Source organism: Sus scrofa, chromosome 3 (assembly GCF_054392235.1).
Source record: "Sus scrofa isolate SSC_HxYL_T2T_F1_AM1 chromosome 3, Sscrofa_HxYL_maternal_Yorkshire_Landrace_v2.0, whole genome shotgun sequence".
In the NCBI taxonomy this organism is placed as follows: Eukaryota; Metazoa; Chordata; class Mammalia; order Artiodactyla; family Suidae; genus Sus; species Sus scrofa.
Genome location: NC_139385.1, coordinates 72,344,077 through 72,367,500, shown reverse-complemented (window position 1 = coordinate 72,367,500; position 23,424 = coordinate 72,344,077). Strand labels below are relative to the sequence as shown.

Genomic DNA, 23,424 nt, shown 5'->3' with positions numbered 1-23,424 from the left:
GGTGTAGACCTCAGCTGCAGTGCAGATTCAACCCCTAGCCCAAGAATTTCTGGCCACTGGGGGGAAAAAAAAAATGCATTCATGTTTCATAGTCAGCTGCCTCTTACTTTGCTCATGGTGGATGGTAAGGCTTGTCAGAAAGTGTGGCCAGGACAAAGACACCGGCCTCCAGGGCTCTGTAAATTCTAATGCAGCATTGCACACACAGGTTGGTTGGGTCAGAGCATGTTAGGTCTCTAATTCTTCTCAAAATTTCTGATCTTTTTTCTGGTTGTCATAGAATAATAAATTCTTGGGGTCCAGGTGTTCTGCATAGAACCTGCTGTGACTCTAGACAGGGATATGTCCTAGAGGTTAATATATCCAAAGTGAATGGTAATAACTGGGCATAAGTTGGAGGTGCTTCCTGAGACAAGGACTTTTTGAACAAGTGGATGTCTGATCCAAAAGGAAATGAAGTTCTGCAGAGAAATATAAGACATTTCTTTGGAAGGAGGGGGAGGAGTGCTAGTTTTTAAAGCAGAAGATAATAACACATTACCCCCAGAGCTAGTATCTGGCCAAGCTGGGAGCTGCAGGAGGGCCGTTTTGACTATATCCATATTATTCCTTGGGAATCTTAACATTACTTTTATTTGGGGGCATAGCCTAGAATTCTTTTTTCTTTTCTTTTTTTTTTTTTTTTTTTTTTTCCTTTCTACAGTGGTACATGCAGCATATGGAAGTTTTCGGGCTAAGGGCTGAATTGGAGCTGCAGCTGTGGTCTACACCACAGTCATGGCAACTCTGAATCCAAGCCTCATATGCTACCTGTGCTATAGTTTGCGGCAATGCCAAACCCTTATCCACTGAATGAGGCTGGGGATCAAACCTGCATCCTAATGCTAATGGACACTATCTTGGGTTCTTAACCCACTGAGCCACAATGGAAACTCTGAGAGCCTGGAATTTATATACTACATTGTCTGTTTGCTTGGGGTTTTTTGCTTTTTTAGGGCCAAACCTGTGGCATATGGAAATTCTCTGGCTAGGGGTCAAATCAGAACTGCAGCTGCTAATCCTACACCACAGCCACAACAACACAGGATCAGAGCCACATCTGCAACATACACAGCAATGCCAGGTCCTTAACCCACTGAGCGAGACCAGGGATCGAACCTGTCTCCTCAAGGATAATAGTTGGATTCGTTTCTGCTCCGCCGCAATTGGAACTCCCTGTTTGTTGTTTTTCATCCCAGTCCACATAAGAGTCCCACTAAATCTCAGGAACTAGAGATACGCCTGCCACATCATTTAAAAGATCCTCCTGGTGGTACCATTTATCAACCCTGGAATACCATTTCCATTGTTAAGGAACCAAGGTGCTGTAGCCATGATATAAGTGCCTAACATATGCTGGTTCCTTTTGACAAAGCGACCACTTCCATCAACCCATTCCCCCCATACCTCAATATAGATGAAGAATTCAAATTCCCACAGAAATGGATAGAAAACTCCTTGACCACAGAGTCCCTCAGTGACCTTCAGCCCTTGGTCAAGCTCAGAGATTATAAGATGCCAAGCACTTAGCAAGACTGCTTTTGCAACACTCGGACTCCAGAGACTCTGCATTGCCAAGAGAATATAATCCAAACTGCTCAGCACAGAGCACAGGATACTCCATGACCTGGCCTCTGCTTGCCTCTCCAACCTCATTTCTCACCAAGCCCAATGACCTCTAACACCAATGACCTCTAACACACCCACTTACCAGCGTGTCCAAGCCACCATGCTGTTTCATGCTCCTGGGTCTTTGAACTACCTGTTCTTCATGTCTGGACTGTCCTTTCTCCCCATGACTCCTCTCACTCCAGTCCCCTTATTCACTCAGTTTTTAAGATACAGCTCAAGTCAGGAAGCCATTCTGAGCCCCTTATTACCCCAGACTCCAGTCTTTTCCTCTATTAATGATATTTGTCTCCATTATAACTCCTGGAACACTTTAGTGCTCTTGTTTGTTTTCATGTCTGTCCTTCCACTTGGACTATAAACTCCATGAAGGCAGGCATAGGGTTACATATCATATCATATTTCATATCCTAGTATAGATAGATAGATAGATAGATAGATAGATGATTGATAGATAGATGGTAGATATAATTTTATTCCTGGATATGACTCACAGTTGGCATGTTCACAAATGTCAGTTGACTGACTCACTGAATGTATGGATCAAACTCTTTTACTTGACATAAAAATGCAAGAAACTTGAAAAAAAAATGAAATGAAATAAAACACTCTGGCTGGCTAGAGAGTATGTGATGCAGTGAGTTCTGGGTTACCCTGAACATGAGAAGTGGCCAAGTTTAATTCCTGAATCTATAATGATCCCCTTAAATTAAGCATCCATAATGACCCCACACCTGCCGTGGTGTGCAGCCACCTGACATGCTTTATATAGAATCCCAATCAGATCTGTCAGGGAGCAATGTTGGCCAGGTGCTCAAGCTAAGGCAGTAGTCAATATGCAGGGCACATTCCTGTTTTTCAGTCTAGCTAATGAAGCAGTCTCCGATGGGGCTCATGAAAAGGGAAGAGTATACTCAAATGAGGCAGGTGTGAGGGTCCCTGACCCTTACAGACATGACTACCTCTAAGTCTGTAAGCTCTGGAGCAGTTGTTCTCAACACTGGCTGTACAATGAAATAATGCAATCCACTAGGAACTGTCATAAACATTGGAAGACACCAATTCTAAAAGAAAGAAATAAATAAAGCATAACATGGGTGCTTAAAGGGGAAAAAAGACCACACCCAATATTAATTACATGAAGATTCCTGAAGGTGAGGTGATGTTTGGAGTTCCCCATCGTGGCTCAGTGGTCAATGAATCTGTCCAAGAACCATGAGGTTGCGGGTTCGATCCCTGGCCTTGCTCAGTGGGTTAAGGATCTGGCCTTGCCGTGAACTGTGCTGCAGTTGCAGATGTGGCTCAGATCCCGTGTTGCTGTGGCTCTGGCCTAGGCCAGCAGCAACAGCTCTGATTAGACCACTAGCCTGGGAACCTCCACATGCCACAGGTGTGGCCCTGGAAAAGGAAAAGAAAAAAAATAAAATAAAGACAAGGTGAGGTGATGTTTAACATATCCCAGGTAATTTTTTTTGGGGGGGGGAGGCTGCACCCACAGCATATGGAAGTTCCCAGACTAGGGGTTGAATTCGAGCTACAATTGCCAGCCTATACCACAGCCACAGCAACACCAGACCCAAGTCGCATCTTCAACCTACACCACAGCTCACAGCATCACCAGATCCTTAACCCATCGAGCAAGGGCAGGGATTGAACCTGCATCCTCATGGATGTGAGTCTGGTTTGTTACTGCTGAGCCATGATGGAAACTCTCGCATTCCAGGTAATTCTAATATGCAATCTGGGTTCACAATCTGTGTCTCCGGGCTACTTTCCAACTCTAACATTAGATGAGAGTTCCCTGTGCACTTGATAAAACTACAGATATTGAGCCCCACCCCAGACTAAGTAAACACTAACATTTAAGGCTGGGACACAAGCATTTTTTAAATTCCCCAGACAACTGTTACATGCAGCCAGGATTGACAGTCACTGACCCTAAGGAAAAATCCCAGGCAAGGTAGTAGTCAGTATGCAGGGGTTGGTGACAGGCCTTCAGGACACTGCCTAAGACAACAGACAGCCTTGGACTCTAAAACCTCAGCTTGGAAAGAACACAAGCAAAACTCACTCTGCACAGACCAACCCACACCTGCACTTTACCCTCTGGAACCTGGTCCTCCTGAGGTGGAGAAGCACAGAGAGTTGTAGGAGGCTGAGGCAAAATCGGCCATTCTGCCTTGGCCTAGATGTCATGAGCAGTTTAACCTCAGCCTGAGTGCTTATTTAGAATTAAAATAGGAGTTCCCATCATGGCTCAGTAGTTAATGAACCTGATTAGTATCCATGAGGATTCAGGTTCAATCCCTGGCCCCGCTCAGTAGGTTAAGGATCCAGCATTGCTGTGAGCCATGGTGTAGGTCACAGATGAGGCTCAGATCTGGCATTGCTGTGGCTGTGGCAGCTGTAGCTCCAATTCAACCCCTAGCCTGGGAACCTCCATTTAAAAAAAAATAGAATTAAAATAATAAGGGACATGTATTTACTGAGATCACATTTAACAACCCTTCTTATCCAAAGTGTGAGGCAAGCCATCAGACTCTAGCACAACAGTCTGGCCACAAATTTTGCATGGTGGGATCGCAGACAGAAATTAGACAGACACACATGGCTCTACCCACAGTAGAGGTTTCTGAATGTCTTTTACCTTACTGTTTGGTGCCAGGCATGCAGTGGTGAATGACTGTCCCTGCTGCTGCTGGCTGGTGCAGCCACACTGGCCTCAACCACAACTGTAAAGGAAAATGGAGCTTGGCATTGCATTTGGCTGAGCTTCGCCAGAGACTCATTACTGTGTTAAGTATAAAGCATCTGCCATGAGAGATTCCTGCTGATATGAAAAGCCATTGAATTCAGAGAATTTCATGTAACAAACAAAACAGTTACAGATAACCAAGGTGGGAAAGTCCACTGAGTTCATGGGGTCCTACAGGAATCCATGGGTCTATGTGGAGGGGCTTACTAAAGGAAGAGCACCGACTACCATTGCTGAATAAACATATGCGACACCCTCAAGGAAGGGAGGGATTTCTTTTAGGGTTATGAGGTCCTTTATTATGTAGGGAAGGATACAGAAAAGCTGGACCACTCACTGATAGGATCTTATTTTATCCTCAAAAGTTAGTAAGGTTTGGGAGTTCCCGTTGTGGCTCAGCGGTAACAAATCCGACTAGGATCCATGAAGATGCGTGTTCAATCTCCGGCCTTAAGTGGGTTAAGGTTCTGGTGTTGTCATGAGCTGTGGTATAGGTCGCAGATGCAGCTCAGATCCCATGCTGCTGTGGCTGTGGTGTAGGCCAGCAACTGTAGTTCCAATTCGTCCCCTAGTCTGGGAACTTCCATATGCTGTGGATGCAGCCCCCTCCCCCCCAAAAAAAAGACCAAAAAAAAGTTAGTAAGGTTTGGGGAAGCTTGGGTTTCACATATTGAGGTAGTATCAGACCTGGAATTCCTAATGAGGGCTTCAGACTCCAAGTGTGGTATCTAATTCCTGAGCTTTAAGCCAACACCACCCATGGAAGTTGTAGCCTGGCCTTTATCCTCAAATGAGTAATTCATTCATTCATTCTAAAGAACCAATTATATGTTCTAAGCAAACAATACAGCCCAGGTTGTAGCAGCCTGAAGCCCAGAGAAACAGTTCCAGAAAATTTCCCCAGAATACATTTCTTATTCATCATCAGAGATGCATCCTGAGGAGGAAGAAAAATAAGGCTACAGAAGCACATAGATCTTGCAGTACATCAGGTAAGAATATGAGTGTGTGTAGCTGTAGATGTACACATACACATTAGAAACCCTTTGGCTAATATTATCACAGGAGAGATTTTTAAATTAATACTGTACTTTAATAATCTCATTTGACATTCCAATTAATTTTTTAGAAGAAAATGAATTTTTAAAGAATGGGATTTTTACTAACTTGGAATTCCAGTCCTGTTTAATTACAATGAACTCAGAGATGAACTTAGAGATGACTTAGTTTTTCTGTGGAGCGTATGATAAGACGGTGTAATGAATCTGATGACAAGCCTAGGACTCTAATGATATCTGACAGCATCCCTGCGATGTTCTGTAACACACGAGTCCATGCTGTACACCTTGCCTAAGCATAATCCTAGTGATAAAATGCATAGCTGAATGCTTAATTTATTTGGAAATCTGATTCTGTGTAGTTATCTAACTTATCATGTGTGCTGTTCTACTGTTTCATTACAAAAAACTCTTAAATCCCAGCTTAACCAACTCCAAGACTTTCCATTTGGTTTGGGTGCTGTCATTCAATTTTTGCCTTTTTGCCTTTTCTAGGGCTACACCCATGGCGCGTGGAGGTTCCCAGGCTAGGAGCCTAATCGGAGCTGTAGCCACTGGCCTACGCCAGAGCCACAGCAACGCAGGATCTGAGCTGCATCTGCAACCTACACCACAGCTCACGGTAACGCCGGATCTCTAACCCACTGAGCAAGCCCAGGGATCAAACCCACAACCTCATGGTTCCTAGTCAGATTCGTTAACCACTGCGCCACGACGGGAACTCTGAGATTTGTAAACATTTTAATACTGGCTTCTTGAATGATTTTATTGCCACCCTAAAATTCTATTACCAGAAACTAAAAAGAACTTCATTTGATTGTTTTAAAATTATACTAAACGTCTAGTTAAATTAAAAAATTTGGTCATTAAAAAAAAGGAGAGGGAAGATATACATGATTGAAATAATTGTGGATTGCTGACTGGTATGTTCCTGAGATCATTTGTCATGTATTATATGCTTTGAATCAATTCATTGCATACTATTTCCTGCAAAAAGACATTTGAAATTATAGGCCTATGAGCAAGAAAAATATACATGAACATAAGTTATTTCCCAATATTAAAATATAGAAACAAAGAAATTATGAACATTTATAAGCAGTTCAGATTATACGTAGAAATTTGCTTTTTACCCTTATATTTGAACTCTAAACAATCATGTCATCTCCACAAAGGCTTGGCCTTGATGGTTCCCATCACCTGCTTGTACTCAGCATTTAACCCAGGGTCTGACATACAGTACATGCTTAATAAATATTTGTCAATTTCAGAGACTAAACATTCTTAAATGTTGAATTTATTTTTAAATCCATAAGTTCTATGTTTTCAAGATTTGAAAGCAAAAACCAAAATAATTTTACATACATTCAAGAATTTAAGCTGAGTTAAAATGTAGTTAAAGACCAAAGTTTGAACTAACCCAGGATGTTACCTATCTGCCATAGAGTAACATCACTACGGATACTTGCTGTTTTATCTGGAAGTTGAGGTTGTAATATTTGCACATTCCAAAGTTATAGCCTAATACTTTTCATGACTTTTAAAGAATATAATTCTTTACTTGAGTATTTTTCTAATAACTAATTTTCCTTGATATCTTTTCTCTACTACAAATCATATCCAGTCAGAAATAACTTTGCTCCTGAAAGAAAAGAATGGCTTTATATAGCAAAACAAAGTTAAAATGATATCATCAATATTGATAAGAACTTTGTATTATTTTGTCAGAATCAGTGATGAAAAAAAAAAACTCATTAAATATTTTATAGTGAATCATATTGACTTATTTTTCCACCCATGGCAAGTGAAATCGGTAATGAGGACTTTCTTTTTTTTAAGTTTGGCAGGCAACACGAAATCATTTGCCACCTTTGACTAAGAAATTAATACAGGAAAAATCCTGTGCACGTGATGGATGTGGGAAGCCTTGCCAACCAACTTTCACCACCACTCATTTCATCCAGTTTATAGAGCTTTTTATACATCAGAAAATTCACACCAAGAGAAAGATTTTAAATCTACAGAATGTGGGAACCCTTCCAGACAGGGGAAAAAAGAATTCTTCTACATCCCCTAGCTTGTGCAAAAGATAGTTCAAATACCGCATCTAAAACCAAGTTTTGGAGTTCCCACTGTTGAGGATCCAGTGTTTTCTCTGCAGCACTCTGGTCACAGCTGCAGCTCAGATTTGATACCTGGCCCAGGAATTTCTGTGGGTGTGGCCTAAAATATTAAAATTTTAAAAAATGAAACCAAGTTTTGATTTACTCCCAAATCTGCTCCTCCCCATCCCCATTGGTAAATGGCATCCACATTTGCCAAATCACTCAGATTCCCAAACAGAGGATAATTTTTGACTCCTCTCTTTCCCTTAACCACTACATCCAATCCAACTGCAAATTATATTTGCTCTACCTTCCAGGTAGATCCAGAATCAGCCATTTCTTATCTCCTCTATAGCCTAAATCTAGTCCTCCTTCTCATTTCTCACCTGCTGTCATTCACCTACCCTATTGCAATAACTTCTTGATTCCACCTTACAAGATTCAATCTTTATTCAATTTAAAATATTTTCCTCCACAGGCTTTGGTCTGACTCAGGCTCAATGAGAAAAGATACTTTCGGCACCTTCATTCATTCCCACATAGTCTATTTCTCCTCCCACACTCTTGGTGTTTTCTCTGTCACCCCCCAGAACCACTACCAGTAATAGTGTCACCAAGCCCAAGCTGGTACTAATCACCACATGACAAGCCAATAAATGGAGAGAGGATTTGTTGGGGCAAGGAATAGCTAACTTTATTCAGAAAGCCAACAGACAGAAGATGATGGACTAGTGTCCCAAAGAACCATCTTATATGAGTTAGAATTCGGGCTTCTTTTATACTCAAAAGGGAGGGGCAGGGTTGGTTGTTGCAAACTTCTTGGTGTAGGAATCTTTTGTTCTTACAGCTGTCCAGGTAGTTCTGGTCACAATGTTTCTATAAACCTCCAACAAGACAAATGGTATTTTCTGTTCTGCAACATTTTATCTCATATGAACTGAAAATGTTATACCTTTAAAGGTCAGAGCCTTGAGAAAGGGCTATCATGTATATTTCAGGCTATAAACAACATTCTTTTACAAAGGTGCAGAGCCAGCAGGAGTGAGCACAAGCAACAGAACACAAGGGTTAGAGCACAAGGAATAGATGCAATATGGGATCAGATTTACTCCTCTCTGTTAATAGGGAAAACATGCAAAGAGGCCCTCAAGTGACTCTTCAAAGACCAAAAAGATTTGATCCAAGTGCTATTCACTTTTCAGATAGAAATACAGAAGAGCTGGATTATTTCTCCTTCTAACCTCCCAGGGTGCCTCTTATAGAAGTAATACCCAAAGAGATAGAAAAGCTGAAGAAGGATAACTGATGTCAGACAGAAAGGAAAAATAAAGTATGGTTTCAAGTAGTGATCATTTCTCAAAATAAAATAGAATGAGGGAGTTCCCGTCGTGGCTCAGTGGTTAACGAACCCGACTAGCATCCATGAGGATGCGGGTTCAATCCCTGGCCTCACTCAGTGGGTTGAGGATCCAGCATTGTGTGAGCTGTGGTATAGGTCACAGATGCGGCTCGGATCCAGGGTTGCTGTGGCTGTGGTGTAGGCTGGCGGCTACAGCTCTGATTAAACCCCTTAGCCTGGGAACCTCTGTGTGCCGTGGGTGTGGCCCTCAAAAGACAATACAATACAATAAAATAAAATAAAATAAAATAAAATAAAATAAAATAAAATAAAATAAAATAAAATAAAATGAGATAAAGGGTTATTCAAGTTATTCAGGGGAAAAAAGGTGATTGGATCAAACAAGGAATGTACAAGTTAGAAAGAACGAGCACAGGACTGTGGGATTTCAGTTAGGACTGATAGGCACTGTCAGAAGCCTGATACAGGTGGACAAGGGTAAGAGATGAAGATAAAATAGGTTGCTAATCTTACAGAGAAGGAAATTTGGGGTGATTGCCAAGGAGATTTGTTTCCATACTGTGGAAAGGAGAGATCAGAAGCCAGATTGCGGGAGTTAAAAAGAAGTATTAATTGAGTATATACAAGTTCAGTATGATTTAATAGAAAAGGTAATAAGCACAAACAGGAGGTAAATAAAAGAAGCAGAATAAAGAGCTTCCCTTTTTTAATGTTTTTTTTTTTTCTTGCACTTCAAGCGTATGGAAGAAATCAAGTAAATCTGTCTTTTGAGTTCTCTCCTGCTCTTCGTCCTTTCAGAAACATTGGCATTTTAGAGTAGACTTTGATAGAATCCAGAACAATGAATCTGTGGAATGTTTAAAGCTTTTGGCATGACCAGCAGAAGAGAAAGCTTTGCATGCAGACAGTTGCTAAGGACAAAGATAACAGAAAGAATTGAGCATCACCTAAGAACCTGACCCTTGGGCTGCATACCCAAATTTCTTTATGTGGACATGGATGTGATCCTGGGAAATCACCTCAAATGCACATGGGAATTAGATTTAAAAGATATCTCCTTCCATCTTGTCTGCTCTTATCCTTCCAGACACTAGGACGGGATGTTTTAAGAGGCCCACTTATGCTGCCACCTAGTGTTCCTGTCTGAGTCTGGGAGACTGGCTATTTCCATACGTAAGTCTTTCTACCAAGTTCTCCATTTGACCCCATCCCCATTCACTACCACCTGTCCCCAAACTAGATTATAGGTAGGTAAAACAGTAGAGACGATCTTTCATTCACAGTTCTTATTATCTTTGTTTTTTGTTTGTTTTTGTTTTTTAGGGCTGTACCTGAGGCATAGGGAAGTTCCCAGGCTAGGGGTCAAGTCAAAGCTGCAGCTGCTGGCCTATGCCACAGACACAGCAAGTCAGGATCCAGTCACGTCTGTGACCTACACCATAGCTCATGGCAATGCCAAATCCTTAACCCACTGAGAGAGGCCGGGGATCAAACCGCATCCTCATGGATACTAGTCAGGTTCGTTTCTGCTGTGCCACAACACACAATGGAAGCATACCAGATCCACATCTTCCAGCAACCAGATAATTTATTTATATATATGAAGAAATGTGTCTATGTGTGTGTGTATGAAGATATATAAATTTTAGCTAGGCCTTTAGAGAAGAGTTACTATTTATCAAATAAAAAATAGACCTTACTTATCAAATAATTTGAGTCTACTCTGCTTGGACCAAGTCCACAAGCTCCAGGCCTTCCCCACCTTCCCCACCTTCCTCCAGCACTTGGTCCTTGAAGAAGCACTGGCTTCTTCAAGGACCAAGCCAGTCCCTCCCTCCTTTCTCCACCATCTGCTTCACCTCCCATCTCACAGTTTTGAAAACATGGGACAAGTATCCTGACATTGTTCTGGGATATTGGGCTCTGTGAACAGCCATTATAATTTTTCCAAGTACACACTATTTTCACTCTGCTTTCAACTTTTCATCCAAATCACCACCATTACTGAGGAGAATTAACAGGAGAGGATGTGCTGACCTTTTGGTAAGCAATTGAGACAAAGAAAACCACACCAGAAGGGAGTTAGTCCAGAGGCCACAGGATGCCGTGGGTAGTGAGTGAGCACAGCCTGTGGAGGACCAGAGAAGGGTGTGCAGAGCTGGACAGCTCCCCAAAGCTGCAAGGCATCACCAGCATGTAGAACAGACTCTGCCTTTCTTAGGAACTCTCCTAATCACCCAGAAGAGAACATCTTGGAGAAAAAAAAAATCCGAACTGTCTATAATTAAGAAGGAATGAGGACATCTCTCCACTGGGTTGTGTTATGAGCAGTGACAGTGGAGATACCCAGTTACTAAATGACAAAGTAAAGACGTTCCTGCATTCTCAAAATGACCCTAATCACCAGCTAGAGAACAGTTACTAAATGACAAAGTAAAGACGTTCCTGCATTCTCAAAATGACCCTAATCACCAGCTAGAGAAGAGACACAGATAAAAGCTTTCTAATGACCTAGGTGATAACTCTAGCCACAGACCACTGTATATGAAGACAGACAGCAGGTGGGCCAATGAATGTCAGATGACCTGGCAAACCCAGAGAAGATGAGTCGGCTCTAAGTCCCTGTGGAAGGAAGGGGTGCAAAAATGAAGGAAATGAAGCCAATTTGACCCCAATTTGAAAAAGGATAGGAACTGGAGGGACTAATCCAATGCAGGAGGTGTGAGGAAGTTGGGAGCTACAGATTGAATGAAAGTTTTTGTTAGGTTGAACTAAATGAACTTGCCTATTGTTATGGGTTGAATTATGTCCCCTCACAATTGATCTGTTGAACTTCTAACACCCTGTATGTCAAAATGTAACCTTATTTAGAAATAGGCTCACCATACTATAATTAGTTAAGATGAGATCATTAGAGTGGGACCTAAGTCACACATGTGTCCGAATTAAAAGGGGGAAATTTGGACACAGAGACACACACAGGGAGATCACCCCATGAGGATAAATGCAGAGATCAGGGTGCCTCTAAAAGCCTGAGATTTCCAGGAAAACCCCCACAAGCTAGGGGAATGGCCTGGAACAGATTTCGCCTCACAGCCCTCAGAAGGCACCAGCCCTGCTGACCCCTTGATCTCCGGGACTGTGAGACAATAATTTTCTGGATTTTTAAGCCAGACAATTTGTGGTGCTTTGTTGCAGCAGCCCCAAGGAACAAATCCATCATATTTGACTTGTGGGGGCCCAAAAAAACAAAAAACAAACAAACAAAAAAAAAACACAACAAAACAAACAAAAACAAAAGGAGTCATTTCACTTAATTACTTAATTCAACCTAAATACAAGAAATAGTTAGACTGTTGGATTCTCCTTCTCCCCAGAAGAGACAGGTTTTAGTCTCTGGAGAAAAAGAGGAGATACTTTTCAGAAGTACCTTGTATGTCAAGCTCATTAAAGGATAACAACTGCTATTTTAGCAGGTGGGGATCCGTTTAATGACTAGGTGAATCTTAGGGCTGTGTGGCAGGGAGAGGCTCCAGGAGGTGGACGCTTCTGAGAGGAAGACCAATTTGAGGGCAGATAGAGCAGCCCAGGACGTTCCATGAACACAACTGCAGTCCGTAGTGATGGGGGCGGGGGGCGGTTAGGGCGCGGGGGCGGGGGCATGGGGGAAGGTCGGAGGATGCAGCCAGAGGATGCTACACAGTCTCTGAGTTGTAATTCTGAACATCACCCCACAGGGTTTCACAGGCCACAACTGCACCGGGGGAGCTTAAATGGTAAACGCGAGAATCAAATTCTATGAATTGACGAGCCACAGATTGTGGGAAAATATTTTTAAATCACATAGTGAATAAAGGACTCCTATCCAAGAATATATAAAGAATTTTCAACACACGACAATAAGAAAACAGCTCAGTTTTCTAAAAGACTGGCAAAAGATTTGAACAGGCATCTCACCAAAGATATGCAAATAAACAGATGAAAAGATGTTCTGCGTCATTAGTCATTAGGGAAATGCAAACCAAAATATAGTATCACTTCACATCTATTAGAATGGCTGAAATTTTTTTGTGTGCCTTTTTTTTTAAATTGAGGTATAGGAGGAGTTCCCATCGTGGCGCAGCAGAAGTGAGTCCAATTAGGAACCATGGGGTTGTGGGTTCAATCCCTGACCTCGCTCAATGGGTTAAGGATCTGGCGCTGCGGTGAGCTGTGGTGTAGGTCACAGACGCAGCTCGGATCTGGCGGTTCTGTGGCTGTGGCATCGGCTGGTGGCCACAGTTCCGATTCGACCCCTAGCCTGGGAACCTCCATATGCAGCGGGCGTGGCCCTAGAAAAAGACAAAAATAAATAAATAATATTGAGGTGTAGTTGATTTATAATGCTGTGTTAGTTCCAGGTATACAGCAAAGTGATTCAGTTTTATATTTATATATAAATATATATATTTACATATATATATTATTTTTCAGATTCTTTTCCATTCTAGGTTATTACAGGATATTGAGTACAGGGAGGAGGGATAAGAGGAAAGGATTACAAAGTAACATGATAAATATGTTCATTATCTTAATCATGGTGATGGTTTCATGGTTTCAGGTGTATGTATTATGTTAAGACTTACCAAATGTTAACACTTTAAATACATACAATTTATTGCTTAGTATACCACAATAAAGCTGTGAAAAAACACCTGATAAAAATAGAATTCTATTAAATTGAGATTTTTATGTTTTTCCTTTGTTTCTTTTTTTAAAAAATATTTTGGACTATTTGAAAACAAAAGAAACACATAGAAAAACTGATTAAACCACAGCAAAGCTGTAATAAGAAGGAGTCACATTACCAGTAATGCTGTGAACCCCAGAGGTTATATTCATTATAAATAAGCCCTGTAATTGATTTTGAGATTCTTGATGACTGGGGAAGAGAGGAGGGCAGGCAACATAATGGGTTGAACAGTTCTCATCTTGTCATAAACGGAAGTATACCAGTTATTCAAGAGAGTTTCACTCTTGAATTTAATTCCAAAAGGAATTTATCCCATGGAGCCTTTGGATGGCCAGTGAATGATTTAATGAATAACTCCTCTAACAGCCATTCCATAGCAATGGTCAAAACCATGTTATGTAGCTATTTCCTCAGTTCAGACAAAGGGCCTACCATGAAGTCTAAACCAATATGGAGCTAAACCAAAGTGGTCAGAAGAGTAGTATTCTGATCTTCTATCTATAACAGTACAGTTATATCCTTGTATCCTTAGTTATATAGATAAACTAGGCCCTGAGTCAATAGGCCTCACCTGCTGGTAGATACACTCCTGGAGTCCAGGCAAATTTTATCTTGTTACCTGTCAATGTACATGACCTTGGCCCTCAGGCAAACCTGCTGTCCTCCCAGCATTTCTGCCAGATGCAGTCCTGCTTCTGCAGAACCCATGGTTCAGGCCTCACCCGGCACCAATGCTGTTGCACAGGGCCCTGCTGTCTGCCCCAGAAGTCACAATGGCTCATTGGGCCACTTACACTGCTGCCCTCCAGCCTGCAAGAGGCCTGCTTTGCTACACACTGTGTGACAAAGCAGAAGAGGCCACCTCCCATGACGTCGTGACATCACAGTCTGTTACCAGTTTTACTGGGAACTTTGCTTTGCAGAGCTTTTAATGGAAAAACACTCCATTTCGGCCCACAGTCTTCTCTCTCTTGAGGTCTGAGACTCGCAACCATGACACCAGGCAGGGGACAGAGTGAAAGGAGGACCTGGGTGTACCTGACTCCTTCCTCCCTCAGGATGGGTTCTCACTTAGGAGACACCCCCCACCATGTCCAGGTGGACTTTGGTTAGGTCATCTGACTCAACTCCTTGAATGGCCGGCCATTTCCATATCCACATGGTTGACACAATGAGCATCAGTGGTTCTCGAACTTTCCCGCACGTTAGAAACACCAGAGCATCTTTGAAAAATCACAGTGTCCAGGACACAACAGTTTCCAAGTGATTCCAATGCCCAGCCAAGTTTAAGAACCTGTGATCTAGACAGAAGCTGAGGTCCAGGCTACAGATACATCGACATAAATCTCTTTTGTCTCCCAAGGCAAGTGGAACTAAGTGTTAACTTACTTTGGCTGTCTATCTCTTCATCCTTGGTCTTGTGCCTTTCCCATAAATTCGCCATCTAGGAGTCAGGAAGCTGAGGCATATTTAATAAAGAGAGAAATGCAAATTTGAAAGTTAAAGCCAGGGACTGTGAAAAGTCTCAGTACAATCAGAAAAACAGATTTTATGCTCAAGTAAAACACAGACCCAGAGTCACCTACTCCCTCCTTCCCTTTCTGCTGTTTGTTTGTTTTGTGCTAAAATGATAAGTTCTGTAAAGAAAGCATATTTCAGACTCTGACTGCCCAGGAAGCCTTCTACATTTGCTGTTTAAATGACGGCACTTAGGATGATGTATGAATTTCAAAGAGGCAACGTCCAAGCTCATCTCAGTTTTACTTGGGCATTATTATTCATGAAGCCCTTTCTGAGCTCTATTCAAGGATATCTGTAAGCTGTTTGCAAAGACCAGGGACCCCTACTGTAATAAACAAGTCATTTACATGGGGGGAATGAACAACCTGCCATGTCCCAAAGAAGGCAGATGTGCCTGAGCAGAGTGGGATTGATGAAGCAAGGTTAGAGAAAGCTGAAAGCAGGGTTAAACTACTTCAGATTTGCCAAGTGACGGAGAATATACCAAAAACCACCAGGAATGAATGTGAGTGCCTAGATCATGTTGAATTGATTTTTTTTTTTCAAAGAAAGCAGTACATATGAAACTCTAAAACCTAAGATTTGCGCAAATTATGGTCCAGGGATCTCACACACCTGCTATGTCCTGGTGAAGGATAATGGCATTTCTTTCTTTCTTTCTTCCTTCCTTCCTTCCTTCTTTTTTCCTGGCTGCACCCTAGGCATGTGGAAATTTTCCCACACCTCAGCAATGACCAGAGCCACTGCAGGGACAATGCCCCAGATCCCTAAACCACTGCCCCACAGGAGAACTCCAATGACAACATTTCTTAGTGTTTCCTTCCCCAGGATTCCAAACAGCACAGATGTGAATCCTGTTTTAATAAATACAGGTGTCCTGTACTCCGCCTTCACTGGCAACCCAGTTCTCTCCTCAGCACCTGTCCTGATACACAGACAGTGGCCACACAGGCAGGAGCAAAGGCCTCTCATCAAGGAGTGTGACAACCCAACTGTTTTGTGTCCCTTTCACAGGGTCCATCCCAGATCAAGAAATCTTCTGATTCAATTGCATTTGTTTTATTAACAACGACTTTCAGATCATTCATTCTTTGTCAGATAGTATTCTAAGCATTTATCAATATGACTCATTCATTGCTTACCACAACCCACCCAATAAGGTAGGTACCATCTGATTTTTGTTTTTTTTTTTCTTTTTAGGGCCACATCTGCTGCATATGGAAGTTCCCAGGCTAAGGGGGTCTAATCAGAGCTGCAGCTGCCAGCCTGCACCACAGTCACAGCAACATGGGATCCGAGCCACATCTGTGACCTATGCCGCACCTTGTAACAACACCAGATCCTTAACCCACTGACCAAGGCCAGGGATGGAACCTGCATCCTCATGGATACCAGCTGAGTTCTTAACCTGCCGATCCACAATAGGAACTCCAAGTACTAGGTGATTTTAACATTACAGATGCTACAGAGAGGCTGAGTAACAAATTCAAGGTCACACAAGGAGAAGATGGTGGAGGCAAGATGTGACAGCAAGATCACTTCTGGTCTCAGACTCTCTTCCTAAGGCATGTTCTAGGCTGGCCCTCTGACTACTCTGTCACCTGGTCACATCTTGCTCTGTCACTGTTGTATGACTATTTATAAACAAGTCCGTGCTGTTTAAACATCTTTAACATAAGCATAAATGGGGGAATAAATGGGCAAGGGAGATATTATTCCTTTTAGACCTTTAGCCAAAGTTAAAAGCAGTGGTTTCCAAGTTTTGGCATATGTCAGAATCCTACGGAGAGCTTGTTAAGACATTAGGTGCTGCACCCTTAGGTAAAGGCAGTAAGTCTGAGAAGGGCCCAAGAAGCTGCATCTCTGACAAGTTCCTGGGTGAAGTTGATGCTGGTACTCTGGGGAATGCACATTGAGAACCACAGATCTAAATTACTACTGCTAATGTTTGAGAGGTACTAGGCTAACACACTTGGCTGTTAAAGGAGTTTATCCTAAGTCATTTATATACCATTAGGAGAAGAAGAGCCATCTCTTGGGAAGAGAAAAAGAATCAAAGAGTACTCTTAAGATCATGGGCAGGTGAGGGTGAAGACACAAGGTTTTCTTAATTTTTCTGTTTTAAAAAAAAAAGGATTTGGTATTCCCATTGTGGCTCAGTGGAAACAAATCTGACTAGTATCCATGAGGACACAGGTTTGATCCCCTGTCCCACTCAGTGGGTTAAGGGTCCAGCATTCCTGTGAGCTGTAGTGTAGGTTTGCAGACAAGGCTTGGATCCTATGCTGCTGTGGCTGAAGCTCCGATTCAACCCCTAGCCTGAGAACTTCCATATGCAGCACCTGCGGCCCTAAAAAAAAACCATTGGGGTGCAAAATTTTAAATGCAAACTAGTGATATTAATAGAACACTGCACTTAATTGTTGAAAAAGTCAACCCAACATAAAAATGGACCAAACATAAGGCATTTACAGAAAAACAGAAAGCATAAATGGCTAATAAACATAAGATGTTCAACCTCATTAAAAATCAATTAGATTTTTGCCAACTAGAATCATGATGAGATAGCATGTCAGCACTACTTTCAGGCTGGTGAAGATCTGATTCCAGAAAATGTCCGGTGGTGGGAATCTTAGCTATTTTGGAGGGGGCTGAGGCTTTGGTGCATGAAGACATCCCTCCCTCAGCAGTTTTACTCCTAAGAGAGTGTGTCAGTCTGCACTGGTTGCCATAACAAAACACCACAGACTTGAGGGGCTTTTTTTTTTTTTTTATGTTTTATTGAAGTAGAGTTAATTTGCAAGTTTGTGATAAATTATGCTGTACAACAAAGTGATTCAGTCCTACATAGACACGTATCCATTCTCTTTCAGATTCTTTTCCCACATAGATTATCACAGAATACTAGGTGGGGGTCTCTATGCTATAATAGAAATGTGTATACTCCCAGTTCTAGAAGCTGGAAGTCCAAGGTCCGGGTGCCATGGGGTCCTTCTAAGATTTCTCTTGGCTTATAGATGGTCACCCTCTTGCTACCTCTTCACATGGTCATCCCTCAGGGCACACCTTGTGTCTCTGTGTTTCCCAACCTCCTTTTCTTATGAGGACACCAGCCAGATTGGATTAGTCCCCACCCAAACAGCTTCATTTTAAATTACTTCTTCAAGGCCCTTTCTCCAAATATAATCACATGCTACAGTACTGGGGGTTAAAATTTCAATTTAACAAGTTTTGGAGACACACAACTCAGTTCAAACAAAGAGCTTCCAGAGTGTCTGTTGTGGCTCAGCAGTAATGAACCCGACTACTATCCATAAGGATGCAAGTTAGATCTGTGGCCCCGCTCAGTGCGTTAAGGATCCCATGTTGCTGTAGCTGTGGTATAGGCTGGCAGCTGCAGCTCCAGTTTGACCCCTTGCCTGGGAACTTCCATACGCCGCAGGTATGGCCCTTAAAAGACAAAAAAAAAGAAAGAAAGAAAGAAAAAGAGCTTCTTTGTGGTACCAAAAAAAAAAAAAAAAAAAGTAAGCAACTTTATTGCATCTGTTGTAATAACATGTAACATGGCAAAAATGTTGGAACAATTGGATTGTAAATTCTCATCATCAGGAGAATTATAATAAATTGAGGTATTTTAGAATAACATATGACTGTAAAAATGAACTGTAGTTACATGACTCAACATGGGTAAAAATCATAAAGATGCATTTTGAGTAAAAAAACAAGTTGTGAAACTCATGGAGAATGATACGATTTATATAAAATTGCAAAAAAGTCACACAACAGTATATATTATTCAAGGCAACTTAAATATGTAAACTAAAGCAAAAAGACATTCATGGGAATAATAAACGATAAATGCAGGGTAATGCTTATGTGGGGTGGGAGCAGGGGGCATGCATTTGAGGAAGCTTACACAAAGGCTTCAAGTGTGTTGAATATCTTTTACTTCTTAAGGTGGGAATCAAGTATCCTAGTATTTATTATATTACTATGTGTATCTTTTGAATATCTGAAATAGTTGTTATAAATTAAAGCTAAAATTAAAATATAAGAATTATATTTTTTGTGTTTTCATTTTCTTATTCAAAGTTATTGATGCTTTTTGAGATAAAGGGTATACATTTTTCTCTCTCTTTTTTTTTTATTATAGTTGATTTACAATGTTCTGCCTAAAATATGACACACAAGTGAACCTAACTACAGAACAGGAATAGAAACACACTCACAGATAGAACAGACTTGTGGTTGCCAAGTGGGAGGGGAAGAGAGTGGGATGGGCTGGGAGTTTGGCGTTAGTGGATAAGCAATGAGGTCCTGCTGTATAGCACAGGGAACTATATCCAGTCAATTGTGAAGGGCATATTTTTCTTTTTTTTTTGCTTTTTTAGGGCTGCACCTACGGCATTTGGAAGTTCCGAGGCTAGGGATCAAATCAGAGCTACAGCTGCCGGCCCATTCCAGTCACAGAAACACGGGATCTGAGCCACATCTGCAACCTACACCACAGCTCACGGCAATGCCAGATCCTTAACCCACCAAGTGAGGCCAGGGATCAAACCCTCATCTTTATGGATCCTAGTCGGGTTCGTTAACCGCTGAGCCAAAAAGGGAACTCCTGTGAAGGGTATACATTTTAAGACATTTTTTAAAAAGGGGCTGAACTGTGTCTAAGAATTCTAACAACGTGGAGTTCCTATTGTGGCTCAAAGAGCTAAGAACATGATATAGTGTTGTATATAGATAGGATGCAGGTTCGATCCCCAGCCTTGCCCAGTGGGTTAAGGATCCAGCATTGCCTCAAGCTGCAGCATAGGTCACAGATGCAGCTTGGATCCTGAATTGTTGTGCAGCTACTAGGCCAGCAGCTGCAGCTCCAATTCAACCATTAGCCTGGGAGCTTCCAGGTGCAGCTGTAAAAAGAAAATAATAATAATAATAAAGAATTCTAAGAATGAAGAGAAGAAATAATAACAATGAAGAAAAAAAAATAAAATAGACTATTTCCCCAAAATGAAATGCAACATTACCAAGACAGAGAAGGATGAAGGAAGAAAAGAAAAATTGGAAATGAGAAGAGTAAAATCTCTTAAGAGGAATAAAATTGAGAGATGCCAATAATCAATATCTATAAATCAACCTGAAGAGCACAACTTAGAAATATGTTACATGAAATTATGTACAACACAGGGGATATAGTCAATATTTTATAGTAACTATAAGTAGAGTCTAAGATTTAAACATTGTGAATCACTATACTATCTGTAACTTACATAATGTTATGCATCAACTATACTTCAATGAAAGATGAGTTAATTTAAAAATAGAAAAAGGAAACTACAAAACATTGCTAAAAATGTTTTATAACAAAAAAAGAAATATGTTACAACAGCAAGCACTGTAATCAATTTAGATATTGTTCTCATCTTATTCACCTCTAACTTCCCCATGAGAAAAAGCAAATGTGCCTTTTATAGTCAAAAGAGACAATTTTCTTTTCATTTTGCTTGTTCCATGGCCATCAACAAGTCATTGGCACAGATTTTTGCATGTCTACTTATACTTTGCTAAAATTGAAATTAGATATAGGCAGCTATTATAGCTCCCTTAAGAGTTTGAATGAAGACTGGATTCATTAATTATATCAGAGAAGCATGAGATTATGTACAAGTATGAATAAATAATGCACAATAGCCCTTTATTGATATGTTATTAAAGTTTTAGTAAAATGGTAATATTTTATTAATGACGATTAAGATCCACTATAATGGTATAGTTTATAATGAGCACAGCTGGTAAAAATCTAATCCTTTTTTCTCAATAGATTTTTTTGCTGGTTGTGAAAGTGGGGTTGCTTAGCACTGGCTAATAATGTGCAACGGGTCCTTCAGTATTCTACAATTGAAATCTCAAGGTCCTGGCCCCTTGCAAACATCCCTGACTATGTCAGACAGGCTATCAAGGTGTCTCCCCTTCATGTGATTAACACAGCCCCTTCTGATACCGAACGGTGTCATTTTTCACTAGTTCTTTGATGTCTCAGGCACACCAGTGTGCCATGGCGCATCCTTCTCTCCAGCTCTGTCCCCATAATGCTGTGTCCAGTGGTACCCAAGCCACCCCCTGTGTCTCAGTCAGTGACAGATATAAGTTCTCTGTTTCCCATCCTCTCAGCTCATGGCTCTTCTAACTCCAGTCTGAAAAATACAGAGCTCTGATCGGACGTGTTTGGCTTGGGTACCTGCATGTGGCCCAGTCAACCACCCCCAGGGATGCTGTGAGGTAGCACAGACAGGTCACTGGCCTTTCCTTCTGGGACTGGAGAGAGAAACACCAATGAAATGGTTCCTACTGTCAAAAACCTTAAGCCTGGCCATGTAGAGTTCAGAGAGTTTGCATTTGCTTTTATTTTTACCAGCCACTGGCTGGATATTTGCTATGCACCTGGTGCTCTGATAAGTATTTTACAAGTGTTATCTTAGTTAAAAATCCTCACAAGAACACTGTGAGATAGGTACCATTATCCCCATTTGGCAAAGGAGGAGTTCGAGGCTCAGGCCCTGGAGTGACTTGCCCAGAATCATACAGGGTAAGCAGCCAAGTTGAGAATCAAACCCAGACCAAATTGCACTTAGAATCTTAGCACCTCTGTCTGTTTCTTGGGGTGACATCTCTCTCTTGAATATCCTGACACCCCAAATAATCAAGCCTCAAAACACCATGGCCCCGCAGCCTACAGACCTCATAAATCCCACCCACCACCAAGAGGAGGGGCACAGGAAATCAAATGAGAAACACAAGGTCCTAAAGCTCAATTTCCAGGCCACAGGGACCCTTTAGGGCCCCTCCTTCCATACTTATGGGGGATAAAAATGGATTGTAGCCTGAGAGCAAAGCTTCTCTGCTTGTTTGCCACAGAAAACTTAAATTGGTCATTACTGCAATGACTAGACTTGAGACCTCATGAACCCCTCCCCACAAAATGTCATGGCTATGTTTATCCCTCCAGGGCAGTGCTCCTCAGCCCTGGCTGCACTTTAGAATCACCTGGGAAATTTTATTTTTCCCCCAGATTTATTAAGGTATAATTGACCCCAAAAACCCACTTTTATATATTTAAAATGTACAATGTAATGATTTGATATGCATATATATTGTAAAATATTTACCACAACCATGTTAATTCACACATCCATCACCTTGCATAATTACCTCTGTGTATGTGTGTGTATGTGCATGTGTGTCATGAGAACACTTAAGATCTATTCTCTTGGAGCTTCTACCATGGTGCAGCAGGTTAAGGATCCAGTGTTGTCTCTGCAGGAGCTTAGGTCACTGCTGAGGTGCAGGTTTGATCCCTGGCTCAGAGCAGTGGGTTAAGGATACAGCCTGCCCCAACTGTGGTGTAGGTCACAGCTTCATCTCAGATTTGATCCTTGGCCCAAGAACTTCCATATGCTATGGCTGTGGCAAAAAAAAAAAAAAACTATTCTCTGAGCAAATTTCAAGGATACAATACAGAATATTAACTACAGTTAACTATAGTCACCATGCTATACATTAGATCCTCAGAACTTATTCTTTTTTTTTTTTTTTTGGCCAACCTGCAGCATATGGAAGTTCCCAGGCTAGGGGTCAAATCAGAGCTACATCTGCAGGCCTACACTATGGCCATAGGTGCACAGGATTCGAGCTGCACCTGCAACGTATGCTGCAGCTCCTGGCAACGCTGGATTCTTAACTCACTGCGCAAGGCCAGATATCGAACCCACATCCTCATAGACACTATGTCAGTCAGGTTTTTAACCTGGTGAGCCACAACAGGAACTCCTATTCATCTTATAGCTGGAAGTTCATACCATTTGACCAAACTTTCCCTTTCCCCATCCCCAGCCCCCTGCAACCACCATCCTACTCTCTATTTCAACTTTGTTTTTAGATTCCACATATCAGTGATGATAACAAGCAGGATTCATCTTTCTTTCTCACCTGGAAGCTTTTGAAACATCTCCATGGTGGATCCCGCCTCAGAGATCCCACGTAGTTGATCTGGGCTGAGACACAGGCAGCAATGCACTTTCAAATCTTCCCTCAAAATCCTCCTTGTGCTCAATTTGTGGATCACTGCTCCAGTGTTTTAGAAGCTCTTTAGAGCTGCCAACAAAAGAAGGAGGATTTCTTGCCTCCTACTTCTAAAGCCCATCATCCACAAGGACAGGGTCAGA

General features: G+C 41.6%; 2 long non-coding RNA genes across 4 annotated transcripts in view; one reads left to right on the top strand and one right to left on the bottom strand.

Moving 5' to 3' along the window:
* The window catches only part of LOC146404711 (uncharacterized), an 89,679-nt gene extending 66,326 nt beyond the window's left edge, over nucleotides 1-23,353 (bottom strand). For both annotated transcript variants that reach the window (XR_014841564.1, XR_014841563.1), the window contains exons 1-2: nucleotides 23,189-23,353; nucleotides 15,068-15,137 (exon numbers count right to left, since the gene is read on the bottom strand). This is a non-coding gene — a long non-coding RNA (uncharacterized LOC146404711). The remainder of the gene's footprint in view (nucleotides 1-15,067; nucleotides 15,138-23,188) is intronic.
* The window catches only part of LOC146404708 (uncharacterized), a 618,617-nt gene that overhangs the window by 95,756 nt on the left and 499,437 nt on the right, over nucleotides 1-23,424 (top strand). The window lies entirely within an intron of this gene.